The sequence below is a fragment of the Giraffa tippelskirchi genome, chromosome 4 (genome assembly GCF_054371585.1).
Source record: "Giraffa tippelskirchi isolate mGirTip1 chromosome 4, T2T-mGirTip1v1.2.pri, whole genome shotgun sequence".
In the NCBI taxonomy this organism is placed as follows: Eukaryota; Metazoa; Chordata; class Mammalia; order Artiodactyla; family Giraffidae; genus Giraffa; species Giraffa tippelskirchi.
The window spans coordinates 107,988,881-108,007,981 of NC_137278.1; the positions used below are offsets into that span (position 1 = coordinate 107,988,881).

At 40.6% G+C, this 19,101-nt stretch overlaps 1 pseudogene; it reads left to right on the forward strand.

The window, feature by feature from the left end:
* Positions 1–14,313: 14,313 nt before the first annotated feature.
* LOC145544649 (HAUS augmin-like complex subunit 8) lies at positions 14,314–15,451 on the forward strand (annotated as a pseudogene).
* The last annotated feature ends 3,650 nt before the right edge of the window (positions 15,452–19,101 follow it).

A 19,101-nucleotide genomic window follows, 5' to 3' on the forward strand; every position in this document is an offset into this window, starting at 1 on the left:
GTTGTTCCATGTCCAGTTCTAACTGTTGCTTCCTGACCTGCATACAGGTTTCTCAAGAGACAGGTCAGATGGTCTGGTATTCCCATCTCTTTCAGAATGTTCCACAGTTTATTGTCATCCACACAGTCAAAGGCTTAGTGAAGGTTAAATGAGATAATGCATGTCATACTCTTAGCACAGTGCCTGGTAGATAATCAGTAAATAAGAAAGATACTAGGAAAATTACCATGTATTTAGTCATTTTCCATACCAAATGCAGAGAATTCCACAGACTAACTTGTATATTGTCACATATCCTTTTTGAGTTAAAACCAATTTTTTTTTTCTAAATAACAAAATTTCTGTACTTTCTTCCTCTTGTACTCAAGAATCTTCACAGCTTCCATTGGACATATTTTCTTTTTAGGAATGAAGGAAAATTCTCCCATTATTGAGCCATCCTTTTATGTCAATTCTACAAAATTGCATGTAATTTTATACTTTTAAAGGATATTGTTTTGCAAATATTCAATATTCTGCTAATTTGATTTTGAATTATAGATGTCAAGTATTCTGTTTAAAATAAAACATAGTAATATGTTTTATTATATCTTATTGGAAAGGAAAAATTGTACATTTTTAGAATGTTTTTATGAGTAAATTTAATGTACTGAAGATAAAAATTAGGAAAAAGATTCCTGTGTGCTGATGGAGACATTTATGCAAACAAGTAAATGAAGAGTTTTCCCCACAGTGATTTCTACTGCTGAGTTAGAGAAGAGGGCAACATGTTCAGATATCATACAGGACTGTCTCTAGGAAAAGGGCAGGCAATCTAAGAGAATGTAGTTGCTAGCTGCATTTGTAATAACACTGAAAATGTAAAAAAAAAAAGAAAGAAAGAAAGAAAGAAAAAACCAGCAACCTGAGAGATAGGCAGGATTTCATGACTTACCCCAATTTTATCAGAGAATATCACTGTCACAAGAGGTTAAATCACTTGACTAATATACAGATTCCACATCTCATTCTTCATCTCATCCTCTCTCCTTTATATTTTGTCTCTCCTTGATCTTTTATGTCATTAGAAAAGAAGACCTGATTTCCCTCTCATCTCAGTGACTCAGCACTCCTCAAAATATCAAAGTTTTCCTTGTTATGGTCCATGTAAGTATAAGGAAAATACTCTTCAAGGATTCAAGATAAAACTTTTAGGAAGGATCCAATATTAATTTTTTATTTTTCTAAAGCTAAGCTTGGGCAAGCAATCTATTTTAAATTGTCCTTTCAAACATCCAAATAAAATAATTATTATCACACCTTTTTAGCTGAAACATTAAATTTTTACTTTGAAAGTTCAGTGTCCAATAATCTACACTGAAAATCTCAGCCTCCCTCACATTTATGGCAGGTACTCCACTGGAGATTTCATGGAACAACATCCAGATGCTAAGTCCGAGGTAACACAGAAACAGAAAATGACTTCATTTCCACTAGGGATGGTACTTAAATATTCTAATTATCCTGGAAAACTACTCCATTAAGAAATCTAAAGATAAAAACAAGACCTAGTATTAAAACCTACGATTATCGTTAAAGGATAATTGACATATTATCCAGGCAATCAGCAATTCCTTTGGATACAGATGCTTACAATTTCTCAATTAATCTGTTAGCAGATGTTTCTTCTAGATCTGTATTCCTTTTTACATAGTCAACAAGTAATTATTAAGAATCTATTTCTTCTCAGTCTTAAAAAGGAGCAAATTACTAATATACAAAACAACATGGATGGATTTCAAAAGCATTATGCTAAGGGAAAGAAGACAGACACAAAAGACTATACCCACTGTATGAGACCATTTATATGATATTCTAGAAAAGGCAACACTACAGGAACAGAAAACAAATTGATTTCCAGGAGCTGGGGATGAAAGCAAAGTAAGGGATTGATGGCACAGAGGAAGGAGAGAACTTTAAAAGTGATGGAACTGTTCTTTATCTTGATCCTGGTAAAAATTACATGACTCCATATGTTTGTCAAAACACATGAAAATATGCACTTCAAAGTTTAAATTGCATTGTGTGTCAAATATTTTGCAATTATAAAAAGAAGAATCAGTTACAAAATCCTAACACACACACACCAAATCACAAAGAACTAACCATACATCAGAGGGGAGCTTAGCATTGGAAATGAAATGTGAACAAAATACACAGAGTCCTTGATCTCAAGAGCTTGTACCTAGGGAGGCAAATAGACTTTTTAAAAACAATCACAGGGATTTCCCTGGTGGTTCAGTGGTTCAGAATATGCCGGCCAATGCAGGGGACATGGGTGGCAGGAGACACAAGTTCAATCCCTCATCCAGGAAGTTTCCACTAAGCCCCTGCTAGAACTGAAATCCAAACACCCTAGAGCCCATGCTCTGCAAGGAGAAGCCCACACCCCATAACTAGAGAATATCCCCCTCTCACTGCAACTAGAGAAAGCCCTCGCAAAGCAAAAAAGACCCAGTGCAGCCAAAAACAAAATTTTTAAAAATAAAATAAAAATAATCACAGGAAAGTATATAATCACAAATCTGAGTCAGTACAACAAGGAGTCAGTGAGAATAGATGATATACAGAGACCCAACCGAGACCTTTGTGAATTATATGGATTTGATTTGAAATGTTTTAAGTGGCAAGACTTATCTAGAGCTCAGAGGAAAATGGGTCTTTCATTTCATCAGTTGAATCCCTAGAAACTGGGAAAATAGCTACAGTTTTTCTGAACTAAAAAACAGAGACTAGAGAAGTCTGTTAAGCCAAAAGGAATCTCCTCATATTAAAATTGCAGGACACTTCCACTCACTCCCTGGACAAGGGAACAAATTGTGTGTGAGATTGTTGCTCATAGAAAAGGCAGGTTTAATTAAGCTCATTTGTATGTTATTAATAAAAATGTGTAATATTTATGAGCTTGATTCTTGTCTGCTCCTTGCCTCTCATTCTGTTTAATTAGCTGTATGTAGGAGGTGCTGAATTGCAAGAGCCTCTTTATTTTACAGTGATATTCCCAGTACAGCTTGAGATGCATTTGAAATATAACAAAGAGAAAATCAACTGTTCCTTTGGCCCTAATATAAAAAGAAGTCTGTGGGCTCACACCTTCACGGAAATTGCTCCCGCATTTGAATTGCACTGTATCCATGGTGGTTAATTTGAGAAAGAACTTGCCCCATGAGTAGAATATTTTCAGAATTACTGAAAAAGAAAATTCAATCCATTATTGAGTATTATGAAAATAAACAAGCACACATTTAAACATCACCATATCAGTTCAGTTCAGTTCAGTCGCTCAGTCATGTCCGACTCTTTGCGACCCCATGAATCGCAGCACGCCAGGCCTCCCTGTCCATCACCAACTCCCGGAGTTTACCCAAACCCATATCCATGAAGTCGGTGATGTCATCCAACCATCTCATCCTCTGTCATCCCCTTCTCCTCCTGCCCCCAATCCTTCCCAGCATCAGGGTCTTTTCCAATGAGTCAACTCTTCACATGAGGTGGCCAAAGTATTGGAGTTTCAGCTTCAACATCAGTCCTTCCAATGAATACCCAGGACTGATCTCCTTTAGGATGGACTGGTTGGATCTCCTTGCAGTCCAAGGGACTCTCAAGAGTCTTCTCCAACACCATAGTTCAAACGCATCAATTCTTCAGCACTCAGCTTTCTTCACAGCCCAACTCTCACATCCATACATGACCACTGGAAAAACCATAGCCTTGACTAGACGGACCTTTGTTGGCAGAGTAATGTCTCTGCTTTTAAATATGCTATCTAGGTTGGTCAAAACCTTCCTTCCAAGGAGTAAGCATCTTTTAATTTCATGGCTGCAATCACCATCAGCAGACACATACACACATGCACCTATAAGTATGTCACATACACATTTGTTTAATTTATTTATTTTAATTGGGGTCTAATTACTTTACAGTATTGTGGTTTTTGCCATACACTGACATGAATCAGCCATGGGTGTACATGTGTTCCCCATCCTGAACCCACCTCCCACCTCCCTCCCCATCCCATCCCTCAGGGTCATCCCAGTGCACCAGCCGTGAGCACCCTGTATCATGCATCGAACCTAGACTGGTGATCTATTTCACATATGGTAATATACATGTTCCAATGCTATTCTCTCAAATCATCCCACCCTCGCCTTCTCCCACAGAGTCCAAAAGACTGTTCTCTACATCTGTGTCTCTTTTTCTGTCTTGCATATAGGGTTATCATTACCATCTTTCTAAATTCCATATATATGCGTTAGTATACTGTATTGGTGTTTTTCTTTCTAGCTTACTTCAATCTGTATAATAGGCTCCAGTTTCATCCACCTCATTAGAACTGGTTCAAATGCATTCTTTTTAATAGCTGAGTAATATTCCATTGTGTATATGTACCACAGCTTTCTTATCCATTCGTCTGCTGATGGACATCTAGGTTGCTTCCATGTCCTAGCTATTATAAACAGTGCTGTGATGAACAAAGGGGTACACGTGTCTCTTTCAATTCTGGTTTCCTCAGTAAATCACAGTAGGATCCTCTATGACCCTCCTCTCAGAGTAATGGAAATAAAAGCAAAAATAAACAAATGGGACCTAATTAAACTTAAAAGCTTTTGCACAACGAAGGAAACTATAAGCAAGGTGAAAAGACAGCCTTCAGAATGGGAGGAAATAATAGCAAATGAAGCAACTGACAAAGAATTAATCTCAAAAATATACAAGCAGCTCATGCAGCTCAATTCCAGAAAAATAAACGACCCAATCAAAAAATGGGCCAAAGAACTAAACAGACATTTCTCCAAAGAAGACATACAGATGGCTAACAAACACATGAAAACATGCTCAACATCACTCGTTATTAGAGAAATGCAAATCACAACCACAATGAGGTACCATCTCACGCCAGTCAGAACAGCTGCTATCAAAAAGTTTACAAACAATAAATTCTGGAGAGAGTGCGGGAGAAAAAGGAACCCTCTTACACTGTTGGTAGGAGTGCAAACTAGTACAGCCACTATGGAGAACAATGTGGAGATTCCTTAAGAAATTGGAAATAGAACTCCCATACGACCCAGCAATCCCAACTGCTGGGCATACACATTCTTTTTTTTTTAGTTATTTTTTTAATTAAAGGATAATTGCTTTACAGAATTTTGTTGTTTTCTGTCAAACATCAACATGAATCAGCCATAGGACACACACATGTATTTTTAAGATAAAAAAAAAAGTTCAGCTTTCAGTATTTGCAAAGTTGATTAACAATGAAATCTTCACCTTTAAGCACCTCAAACATGAACTCACTGCAAAAGAAGACAACAGGAGTATAATTAAAATAACAAGGAACATTTATTTGGCACTGTATGCTAGGCATTCTTTTATGAGCTTTTATACATATTGACTCGTTTTAAACTCTCAGCACTTCTATAAGATAAATACTTTTATCACCAGTCTCATTTAAACGGGGAAATGAGGTTTCAAGAGGCTAAGGAACTTATATGACTAAGTTAAGTAAGAGTAGAGGTGGGGCTGGAACCTAAGATGCAAGCATGCTCCATCGCTTCAGTTGTATCTGACTCTTTGTGACCCCATGGACCATAGCCTGCCAGTCTCCTCTGTCCATGGGATTCTCCAGGCAAAAATACTGGAGTGGGTTGCCAAGCCCTCCTTCCAGGGGATCTTCCCGACCCAGGGATCGAACACATGTCTCCTGCATTGCAGGAGGATTCTTTACCACGGAGCCACCAGGGAAAGCCAGAACCTAAAATATTTGGCTCTAAATAGATCTCTGGATTCTGTTAGCTATGTGTCAATTTCCTCAATTATGTATAGCACATATTTTGACACCCAGAGAAGTAGTTTTGCTTAACACTAAAACCACTTGTAGATGTGTGGGTCTTAGATTTCTGTCATGAATTAATTTTGTTTATTCCTAATCAGAGATACATATCTTTCTTATAAGAAAATCCTTAGAGTAAGTAATATAACTATCAAATAGCATAATCATGAATCAAAACACTGGAAAATCAAAGTTCCTTGAATTTTTACATGATATTCAAAAAATGTAGAGTGGGGCTAAGTACTGGGGTGGGTAAAGACATATATTGGATATGTTACCATTTTATTTTATTGACTTAAAAAATTTCAATAACACCGACACTGAGTTCAGTTACTTCTCCATCTCAGTGTGGGCCTCCAAAGCCTAGTCCTCACTCCTTGACTCCGTCTCTCTACCTTCTCCTTGCATGTGGGGTGTTTGCAGGCCACAGTGGGGCCTGAGGCTATAGTGGCCCAGGTTTCTCAGCTTCTCTTCCTTAGCTCATCTTCCTTCTCTCAAGAAGACCCATCAGTAGATGTCCTCCTTTTGCACATACACTTCCCTCCACCACCTTTTCAATCTCTAATTATAGTTCCCTCTGTCCAGTTCCCTGAAATCTCAGTTGGTAAAGAATCCACCTGCAATGCAGGAGACCCTGGTTCGATCACTGGATTGGGAAGATCCCCTGGAGAAGGGAAACACTACCCACTCCAGTATTCTGGCCTGGAGAATTTCATAGACTGCATAGTCCATGGGGTCGCAAAGAGTCAGACACAACTGAGCAACTTTCACTTTCACACTTTCTGTCTAGTTAGGCTTCCTTAGTGGCTCAACAGTAAAGAATCTGCCTGCAATGCAGGAGATGAGGGAGACATGGGTTCAATCCTGGATCGGAAGGATTCCCAGTGCTGGAAATGGCAACTTACTCCAATATCCTTGCCTGGAAAATCCAATGGACAGAGGAGCCTGGTGGGCTACAGTCCACACTGTGACTGGACATAGACTGAGCATGCACGCACTGGCCAGCTAAGGTCACCAGCCCTCCCCTGCTGATGTGACACCCTGGCTTCAGTTCCCTCTCTGGAATTTCAGCGTGCTCTGTCCCCCTTGGGTTAGGCAATAGAAAATCATAGTATGAAATCTGAAGATTAAATTTTCTCATGTCAAGTGAGATTAAACAACCTCTTGAATGGGCATTTTACTTGGATGGCATGCCCAAATCCATATGACAAGCAGTGGCTACTGAACTTGGGACAAATTCAGGAGGAAGGTGAAATGAAAGACTGTCACAACAGAAAGAGCAATGCAGTAAATCTAATAAGGTCTTTGGCAGTGTTTGGGGGTAAACAATAGATTTCAGTCTGACAAGACTATGTTGTGTTTGTTGAATACTAAATAGGCATTGTAGTCAAACAGAGAGAGAGGGGTTCTTAAAACAAAGTATATGTCTTTAAAGCGTTTGTGTTCTTTGTTCTAACTGGGAGAATACACATGTACAAATGATGAAATGTGGCAAAATGTCCTCACACAAACTGAACACATAAGTGCTAAGAATAAAGTGTTGATTAAAAGGGTGTGGGGCTAACCAGGCTTCCAAAAATGATTGGGTTTTGAAACAAGTTTTGAAGCTGGTGACAGAAGGCAACTAGCCAAGAAGAAGTGGAGAATTTCTAGAGGTTATAGAAGAAGCTGTTCAGAAACCTGACGTGGTAAGACTGAAATTTTGATAGCTGGTTGTTAAGTATGTAAGATAGTTATTTCAAAGGTGCCAACAAGTTTTTTCTGTTAGTTTTATATTTTTAAAATTTAGCCGGAAGTGGAGGCATCATTTATAGTGGATGGGCAAGGGATTCTCTTTTGTCTTGGATAAAATTCTTAGAGCATTTGATTACATGAAAAGAAACCCTAAATTCAAGTCCAGAATGGAAAACATGAGACCATGAAAAGTAAACTGCTCTGTATGATTTCGTCAAAGGCTGTCATCAACATAGACTGAAGTGCTCCCTGAGAGAAGAAGGGTCTTCCATAACTCTCTAGAGCCACTGAAGACCTGATGGCCTGGACCATTAGGCCAGGCAGGAAAGACATGGTCAAAGGCCACTGTGTGGTAAGGTGCACACGTGCTGAGTCATGTCTGACTCTTTGCAACCCCATGGACTGTAGCCTGCCAGGTTCCTCTGTCCATGGGATTTGTTAAACTAGTCCCTGTAACATGGTAGCAGGACTGGGCTTAGAGGAAGTTTGAAAGATTAAGAGAACAATAAGAGACCTCTTTTGAGTGGCTTGACCAATGAACTCTAGATAGCTAGCTTTCAGGTTACTTTTCCTTTTCTGCAGAGTAATTCTCTTCTGTCATCTTCAAATCATTGGTAAAGTTTTGTGAACCAGGTAGCCTGGTCTTAGAAGAGCTGAGAAAGCAAACTGTGTCCACACTGAGAGAGTCTCAGCAGCCTGGAGAAGCAGTTGTGAAATCTCCAGAGTCCCACAGAAAAGCCTAGAAGACTAAGCCAGAATTGAGAGCCCATTAAAGGCTAGACTTCTTGATAATTTGGGAGTGCAAAGGGGGCCTGTAAATTGTCATTAGGTATTAAATAGAAGGTTAAGCCCTGGAGCCCGGAGATCTTGTGATATATCAGGCTATCCTGAGATACATCAGTAGAGAAAATAGATAAACTCTCATAGCACTTACATTTTAATTAGAAAGACAGGCAGTAATTAAATAAAGCAAGTGATAAGTATTATTAAGATGAAAAAAAAAAAACAACCTACTGTGAAGGAGATGCGTTACTGAGACCATAAAAGCCCAGATTTGGAATTTTATAAATTAAAAGCACAGAAATGCACCACTCATTGGAAATCCACAGGGGTGAGCACTAGCTACTTATAGTTAGCTGTAACTAGCTGCAAAACCCAGAGTAAGTCAGGTAACTTCTCTGAGCCACAATTTCATCGCCTACATAAGTGAAAGAAATTAGATTGGATCAATTCTAACCTTCTGCTTCACAGTGGTTTCTTTTTTATCTTAATAGTACTTATCTCTTGTTTTATTTAATTACAGCCTGTCTTTCTGATTAAAATATAAGTGCTATGAGAACTTGTCTTTTTTCTTTACTGATCTGTTTTCAGCATTTAACACAGTATTTGGCAAATGGTGGATTACCTTTTAGATCAGACACTGAAGTGGTTAAATTTTACATATTACAGTAAATAATAACCCAAAAGCAAAGTATTAAGATTCCCTAGCAATGCTTTCAGTTATCAACCATGCAAATACTAATTCTACCTGAGAGATTTGTTTCCAGTGAAAAATGTCTGATCAGATAAAGCATGGTGCCCCAGGATCACACAAAACAGTTACTTTATGAATTAAGATACTTTACAATTTCTGATGTTTTTTTTTTTAATTTTCATTTCTCTTTAATGATCTGAGACCTTGATAACATAGAAAATACCAGGAGAAAGTCATGCTGGGTTGAGTGGGAATGAGGAACAAAGCTTAAAACCTGTTAAGGCCACCTGGTCTCATGAGATTACATTGCCATCATCACCTTCATCAATAATTAATGGCAATGAAGTTCTTACTGTAATCAAAGCACAATAGCATGAATTTAAAACACATAAAGAACCACTTCTGGCACAAATAAAAAATGAACCCTGCACCCAGAGAGCAAAAGACCAATATTTGGCTTGCTAAGCCTATTCCTAGGACCCAAGAGATTTCAAAGTTCCAGCTAAAGCTCTCAAGCTCCTGGCTCCCAATGGAACCTAAATTCTTATCAGGAGTAAAAACGATTTCATGTGATCAATAATATTGGTGAAGTTTACTCATGAAAGCACCAACTTTTGCAATTAAAACTAAACCCAGCTCCTTCCAACTATTTTTTAAGAGAGAAATGGGCCACGAACTGGTGTTGGAAGAACCCCAAAGGGAAAGAAGAAAGTTGTGCAATGTCCATGAATTATCCAACCAGACATAACACACATTGAGGTGAAGTCTACAGATGGGACTCTATTATTTACAGAGATAACCTCAACAATTTCAACATCAGGCCTGAAGCACTGTAGAATACTACTAGGGTAACAGAATGCTCTGAAACACCGACTGATCAGGTGTTAGGAGAGCTATGCCAACAGGGTATATGCTTTACTGAATTGAGCCCAAAAGTCACATCCCCAGTTTTACCAAGGACCTTCTTTTTCCCACAGCAAAAAGTAACACTTCACATCAAAAAGATTCCTTCTAGTCCACAAGTTTGTCAAGAGTAATTTGTTTAGATAAAAGCTGTACAACTCATTATAAGAAGCAGGAATCAACTTGTATCCATACACAATTTGTTTTTTCATTCAAAAACATCTTCCCACTCAGCTCCAACTTGCATGGACGCCTTTCCATGAATTGCCTGTCTTTCACCCTCCATACACACACACACACACACACACACACACACACACGGTGCTTGGAGGACTAGCTAATACATGTTTAGGACTTGAGCTTCCTAAGGACATAACTAATATGTTCTATATCCACACAGAATACTCACTCTTATGATATATACCAAGCACCAATCTGCCATGCAAAAACTTAGTCTTGTTCTGTTTTTAGCTATTGATCTTAATATTTCTTTTCCCATTACTATTTCACTCTTTCAACTCCAGCACCTGGTTTAATTCTGACTCTTCACAACAATGATTCCAGTTCTAATCTTAGTCTCATGTCACTTAGGACTCCATTATACTACTTCAGCTCTGTCCCCACACCTTCACATCAACTCTAGGCCAATAAAAAGAATCTGGATTTCCCATAAGTCTTATGTTCTCCTTTCAACTAACAGACATTTTTAAAAGTTTTTGAAACTTAAAAATGGAGTCAAAACATTTTTGGTTATTGGGAACCAGAAAATATAACAATTGAATTCACTGCACTGAAGACAATAAAAATTAGTAAGAACAGTTGCTCCTGAAAAATTATATAGCTATGCTAGCCCTGCAGCTTGGTTTTCAGTATGTAACAGGTACTGTTATTTTGCTTCCTGAAGCTATACTGCTTTGGAGAAAACATTAATTGATCAAATTACCATAAATATTCTGCTTGCTAGAAATGTAGTCAGAGCTTAAATTTGCTCTTCTACATTTCAACCAGTGGTTTTCCTTGATGGCAATGCTTCTGATTATGAGAATTTTTTTTTAAGAAGTCACTAAAAGTCTCTGGTATAATCCACATAACAATAAAAGCACCCATGGATGCTAACTACCATGCTGGGAATAGGTTAATATCTCATTTTCATTCAAGTGTTGGTTGAGAACTCCCTATATATCAAGGCCCTGAGATATGCACAGAAGTTTCAACAATGAGACACACTATTCTCCTTAAGGGCTTTATAACCCAATGGAAGAGACAAGTAATGAGCAGCCAAAGACAATACAATGTGACATGATCAGGTGTTAAGGTAGCACATAAGTGGGATAACCCACAAGTAAGCCCAGGTCATGCTGCGTTCTAATTTACAGCGGTATAATCTAGGTCATGCTGGGTTCTAATTTAAGGGGCTTCCCTGGTGGCTCACGGTTCATGTATTGCTGCAGTCTGGCTTGGAGAATTATGAGCATCACTTTACTAGCGTGTGAGATGAGTGGAATTATTTGGTAGTTTGAGCATTCTTTGGCATTGCCTTTCTTTGGGATTGGAATGAAAACTGACCTTTTCCAGTCCTGTGGCCACTGCTGAGTTTTCCAAATTTGTTGGCATATTGAGTGCAGCACTTTCACAGCATCATCTTTGAGGATTTGAAGTAGCTCAATTGGAATTCCATCACCTCCACTAGCTTTGTTCCTAGTGATGCTTCCTAAGGCCCACTTGACTTCGCATTCCAGGATGTCTGGCTCTAGGTGCATGATCACACCATCATGATTATCTGGGTCATGAAGATCTTTTTTGTACAGTTCTTCTGTGTATTCTGGCCACCTCTTCTTAATATCTTCTGCTTCTGTTAGGTCCATACCATTTCTGTCCTTTAGAGAGCCCATCTTTGCCTGAAATGTTCCCTTGGTATCTCTAATTTTCTTGAAGAGATCTAGTTTTTCCCAAGCTGGTTTTAGAAAAGGCAGAGGAACCAGAGATCAAATTGCCAACATCCACTGGATCATTGAAAAAGCAAGAGAGTTCCAGAAAAACATCTATTTCTGCTTTATTGATTATGTGGATCACAATAAACTGGAGAAAATTCTTCAAGAGATGGGAATACCAGACCATCTGACCTGTCTCTTGAGAAACCTATATGCAGGTCAGGAAGCAACAGTTAGAACTGGACATGGAACAACAGACTGGTTCCAGATAGGAAAAGGAGTATGTCAACGCTGTATATTGTCACCCTGCTTATTTAACTTATATGCAGAGTACAACATGAGAAACATTGGGCTGAAAGAAGCACAGGCTGGAATCAAGATTGCTGGGAGAAATATCAATAACCTCAGATATGTAGATGACACCACCCTTATGGCAGAAAGTGAAGAGGAACTAAAAAGCCTCTTGATGAAAGTGAAAGAGGAGAGTGAAAGGGTTGGCTTAAAGCTCAACATTCAGAAAACTAAGATCATGGTTTCTGGTCCCACCACTTCATGGCAGATAGATGGGGAAACAGTGGAAACAGTGTCAGACTTAAGTGTTTTGGGCTCGAAAATCACTGCTGATGGTGATTGCAGCCATGAAATTAAAAGACGCTTACTCCTTGGAAGGAAGGTTATGACCAACATAGACAGCATATTAAGAAGAAGAGACATTACTCTGCCAACAAAGGTCTGTCTAGTCAAGGCTATTGTTTTTCCAGTGGTCATGTATGGATGTGAGAGTTGGGCTGTGAAGAAAGCTGAGCGCCAAAGCATTGATGCTTTTGAACTGTGGTGTTGGTGAAGACTTTTGAGAGTCCCTTGGACTGCAAGGAGATCTAACCAGTCCATCCTAAAGGAGATCAGTCCTGGGTGTTCATTGGAAGGACTGATGTTGAAGCTGAAACTCCAATACTTTGGCCACCTCATGCGAAGAGCTGACTCATTGGAAAAGACCCTAATGCTGGGAGGGATTGGGGGCAGGAGGAGAAGGGGATGACAGAGGATGAGATGGCTGGATGGCATCACCGACTCGATGGACATGAGTTTGGGTAAACTCCAGGAAATGGTGATGGACAGGGAGACCTGGCGTGCTGTGATTCATGGGATCGCAAAGAGTCAGACACAACTGAGCAACTGAACTGAACTGAACTGGTGGCTCAGACAGTAAAGAATCCACCTGCAATGCAGGAAATCCAGGTTTGATTCCTGGGTCAGGAAGATCCCCTGGAGAAGGGAATTGCAACCTACTCTAGTATTCTTGCCTGGGAAATTTCATGGACAGAGGAGCCTGGCGGGCTACAGTCCATGGGGTCACAAAGAGTTGGACACGACTGAGAGATTCACACTTTCACTTCACTTTCAAGGTAGAAGATGAGGATTCTAGGAAATATGGATGGGGGTATGTATTGGTTATCTGTTGATCTAACAAAAGACCACAAATTGAGCAACTTATAGAAACATCCATTTATCACCTCACAGTTCTGCAGGTTAGAAATCCAAGTGGGCTTTCACTGGTTCTCTGATCAAGGTCTCAAGAGACTGAAATCAAGGTGTGTTCAGGCTGGGATGTTATCTAGTGGCTTTAGAGAAGAATTCCCTTCCTTATTCAAACTATTGACTGAATTCATTTCCTTGCACTCGTAGTACTGAAGTCCCTGTTCCCTTACCAGCTGTCAGCCGGGAGCTGTTCTCACCTCCTAAAGGCTGCCCACATCGCTTGGCACAAGTATTTTTCCATCCTCAAAGCCAACAATGCTGTGTCCAGTGCCCCCCTGTGCTTTTAATCTCTCCCACTATCCTGTCTCCTACTCTGGCCTCATCTGCCACCAGCCAAAGAAAGCACGCACTTTGTTTCTAAGAGCTCCTGTGATTACAATGGGCCTACCAGATAATCCTGTGTGGCCTCCTTATTTTAGGATCAACACTGCAGTGTAACATAACAAGCAGAGAAATCTTATCACAGTCATGGGTTCTAGGGACCAGGGACAGGGCATCTTTGGGAGACCATTTTATTATTTTTTAATTAATTTTTATGGCAATATAGTTGATTTACAATGGTGTGTTAGTTTCAGGTGTGCAGCAAAGTGAATCAGTTGTACATATACATATAGCCACTCTTTTTTAGATTCTTTTCCCACAAGGTCATTACAGAGTATTAAGTAGAGTTCCCTGTACTATACAGTAGGTTCTTATTAGTTATCTATTTTGTATATAGTCACGGGTTCAATTCCTAGGTCAGGAAGATCCCCTGGAGTAGGAAATGGCAGCCCACTCCAGGATTCTTGCCTGGAAAACTCCATGGACAGAGGAGCCTGGCGGGCTACAGTCCCTGGGGCAGCAGAGAGTCAAACACAACTAAGGCCCGTGGGAAGATGCCTGAAGGTGGAACAAAACCGAGCCCACTCCAGAAGAGCAAAGATGGCAGTGGAGTTGACATAGGCGACCTGCAGTCTACCTTGCTGGAAGGGCATGGCACTGCCCGTCTGACCTTTGCCATTAATGTTAAAAGTGTGGTCCTAAAGTGAAGTGAAAGTCGCTCAGTTGTGTCCAACTCTTTGCGACCCCCTGACCTATACAGTGTATGGGATTCTCCAGGCCAGAATACTGGAGTGGGTGGCCTTTTCCTTCTCCAGGGGATCTTCCCAATTCAGGGATCGAACCCAGGTCCCTCGCATGGCAGGCAGATTCTTTACCAGCTGAGCCACAAGGGAAGCCCTAAATTTGATTCCACAATTTAAAAAAAAAAAAAAAAAAGTCAAAGAAAGCTGAGTCATCATCATTTTCTGCCTCAAGTAAAAAGAGCCCAGATCTCTCCAAAGTGATGGAAATGATGGAGTCCCATATGCTCCTTCTGACCCTGCTGACAGTGAAGATGGAGAACGGCATGTCTACATTCGAAGAACAGGCAGAAAAGAACCTACAAATAATGTGCAAAGAGAAGGAGAAACTCCAGAAAAAGACTGACGAGCTGAAGCACAGACTTCCTCTGTCAGAGGAAGAGGGAGGTGGCGGATGTCCTGGACAAGCAGATCGCAATGCTGAGCCCCTTGGAGGCCGTGGCCAGCCGCTTCCCGAACAGTACAAGGTTTGCGCGAGGGCCCTGGACCCCGTGCAGCACGAGCTGCCCGTGCAATCCGTCCACCCGGATGGGGACAGGCAGATCTTCTTAGACGGGTTGCAACGGGAATCGACAGCCACACTCCATCTGCTGGCATAACTTGGCATCGGCAGCTCAGAAGAAAATGCGAAGGCATTGGACCTGATGAGGGAACTTGGGGAGTTGACCCAGAAGAAGCACCTGGAGTGCCGAAGGAGCTTCAGCCAAGTTCTGAAACTCTTCAACGAGGCGAGTAAGGAGGCAGCCTAAATCAACCAGGAGGCCTGGGAAGAGACCCAGGGCTCCAAGCCCCCCAGCCGGTAATCTTTTGATCCAAGGAGGCCTCTGGTGGGGAAACTCAGGGAAAGGTGAGGAGCCTCTCCGGCCACAAAGAGCTATGAATCCACACGCAGGCCGTGTCCCTGATCCAAGCGGGGATCTTCCTGTTCCCCGCAGGGAAGGAAGTATGTTTTGTGCCCCTTGCTCTGGGGCACAGGGTACCTGCAGTGGCCTTCCTGTGATGTTCTTAAAACTTGAGCACTTTATGCACTTAGCCTAGCCGTAGAGTTATTTTTTTGTGTGATAATCTCATTTGATAATTTAACAAATAAAAACTGTTTTGCAGTGAAAAAAAACAAAATGCAGGAGCAGCAGTGTGACTATGTCAACCCCAATCTGGGAAGCTGTTTTAGAAATTCTGTTACCAGAGGACTCTAACCAACCTCATTCTTGAATTACAGCAATTTATATATACAATGCACTTGATACAGACTTTTTTACAATGAGGCCTTGTTTTCCTCAAAGATAACATCGCTTGAAAAATCAGGGTTGTATGGATGGTCATGAATCTTAGAACTAGAAGGGTCTTCAAAAGATCATCTTTGAAGCAAGTAAGAAACAACTGTCTTCATTTTATACTGAAGGTGCCTAAATCCAGAGAGAGGAAGTGAGAGGCACTCAGCACCACTCCCGGTAGCAGAAAGACAGCAGAACCTCCCTGGCTGCTCTTCACAGGGTTGGCAAGTTCACACAAGGCCTCCTTCCCTCAGATCCTCCCCAGAGCTGTTGGAACTCCTCACTGTTGGCATTTTGCATCAATGAGCGACTCTGTTTAAACACAAACCAGCATCTCTTGCAGCAAACCCAAAGATTCAGACTTTCCTTGTCTGAGTGTCTTTCCTGTGGATAGTCATTAACAGCCCAGCTAAAAATGAAATATGTACTTATATTTGGGTAAAATATCACCGATTCAATGGACATGAGTTTGAGCAACCTCAGGGAGATGGTGAAGGACAGGGAAGCCTGGCGTGCTGCAGTCCATGGGGTCACAAAAAGTCAGACACAACTGAGCAACTGAACAACAAATCATGCTTTTTTAAAACATGGGCTTTGCAGGCAGACTTGAGTATCAATCGACCTTCCTTCAGGAAGTTTCTTAACCTCTTCTCTGTAAAATGGGTGTGATATTACTACCCATCACATAGGGCTACTTGGAGGAGTAGTGAGATAACACATGAACATTTTTCACTTACCACATGACAAGACAATTATTATTTACTAGATCTCCACACAGGTTTTTCATGACAGTAATCGCATTACAGCAATGGCAATCCAGTACTCATGCCTGGAAAATCCCGTGGACGGAGAAGCCTGGTAGGCTGCAGTCCACAGGGTCACTAAGAATCAGACACGACTGAGCGATTTCACTTTCACTTTTCATTTTCATGCATTGGTGAAAGAAATGGCAACCCACTCCAGTGTTCTTGCCTGGAGAATCCCAGGGGGAGCCTGGTGGGCTGCCGTCTATGGGGTTGCACAGAGTCGGACACGACTGAAGCGACTTAGCAGCAGCAGCAGCAGCCCTCTTCTATGGCCATTTCTACTGCTACCTGATTAGAGGAAACGGCCTTACCCTCTTTTTTCCTTCCCCCTTGGCATCAGTCTAATTGAATAAAACTAAGAAACTGCAATTTAAGTCTTACACATACTGCTATAGAAACATCACCTCTCCCATTCCTCTGCTCACAAGCACACAAGTCCCTTTGGTCTTCAGAGGAGTTTAATAGTGATATGCAAAGATTCTGAGGCCAGACTGGTGTGATCAACCAGGAATGAGGGGTTTCAGGGATATGAGAACTTCAGTGATAAAACTGAGATGATCCCAGGAAAAATGGGACTGCTGTTTCCCCTAGGACAGACTGCCTTTGTGATCCTGGGCAGGTTACTAACCTTTCTGGGTCTCAGTTTCCACACACAGAAATTATAGCAAGCCTCCTTCAGAGAGTTGTTTTTTGGTTTGTTTTGAAGAGTAAATGAGTTAATACATAAAGTGCTTAGGATCATGCCTAGTACAGAGTAAATACTCAATAAAAGTTGGTTATTATTATGATTACTAACCACTAAAAGGAAACATGAAGGAATAAATTGACATACAAGGACATGGCAAAGAGCCCGGAGTCTTACGAAGTCCTTATAGCCCAAGAGTGGAGCACCTGAAAAGATTTTTTTCCCCTGCATCATTGTGTCATAATTCTCTAAGAGATCATGAAAACAAAGAAAAATAAGAATATTCTATTATCTGAAGAAAGAATAATGAGAGAAATACAAATGAAAACTACCCTAAGCTACCATTTCATTAGACTAACCAAAATCAACAAAAACAAACAAACAAACAAAAAGCAGAAATCTGGCTACACTCAATTACTTAAATTGAAGGGAACAGGCCCTCTCACACTGTACCAGACAGTTGTAAACTGCTCAGGCTGCATAGAAGGACATCTGCCAACATCCATCAAAATCACAGATACACTTGAACTACGATGCTGCTTCTGGGAACCTTTCCTATGGGTCCTCTCACACATCGCATCATGGATCTACGTACAAGACCATCCACTGAGAACTGTTATAACAAAACCTAGAAACAATCCAAATGTTCAAAAATAGGGGACAGCCATACAGCGGAATATGACGTGGAAGCCAAAAAATATGTATATATATAGAACAAAGAGGCTCTCTGTGTATTAATGTGGAAAGATCTCCAAACATATTTCGTTATTGTTGTTCAGTCACTAAGTCACATCTGACTCTGTGACCCCATGGATTGTGGCACTCCAGACTCCTCTGTCCTCCACTGTCTCCAGGAGTTTGCTCACATGCATGTCCATTGAGTCAGTGACACTCTCAACAATTTTATCCTCTGCTGCCCCTTCTCCTTTTGCCTTCAGTCTTTTCCAGCATCAGGGTCTTTCTCTAATGAGTCCAAATATATTATTTGGTAACAAAAAATAAAACATATATATAATATGCTGTCTTTTATGGGAAAAAGGAAATAAATATATATATATACATATATAAGTATACATACATAAATTCATATATGCTTGCATATGCATAAAGAAATACTGGAAGAATAAGCAAGAGAATAATTGAAATGACTATTTCTTAAGGGCAGAAAAAAATAGAGTAGATGGAAATGGGGTAGTAACAAAATATCTCCACTTAGCCCTTCATATTTCATTTTTATTTTGGCATCTCTAAATATCTTACCCACAAAAAGATATACTTTTAAAAAAATGTGAAAAATCAAGAGCTCTTCATCTATATCATCCACTGAAAGATTAGTACCACTCTCTTCTATGACATGTCTCATTTGAGAAAACAGCAAGTTGTGCTGAAAACAATGTTGTACTCCATCCACCCAAACAAATAAAGCAAAGATTTCTGACATGCGACTTTGAGGACCACCCCTCATCCTGCCAAACAGAAAGGAACCAAGGGGGTCGTTCTGAGAGTACCGCTCTGCAGTCCCCTCTAGTTCGTGAATACATCCCCCTCTCAACCCAGCAGCGTGGACCAGCATCTGAGAGGACAGAGGATGCTGTGTGTTTTCCTTTCTCAGCCAGGAGGAGGTTTCATCATCCCATCATCTTACGCTTGCACGTTAGGAGCTCTGTTCTGCTTTTTATGTTAATTGGAATCGGCTGCTTTGGGCTCTGACACAGGCATTTAGCACTAGCAGTCAATTGCTCTTGCCTCAGCCATCTGGCAAAAG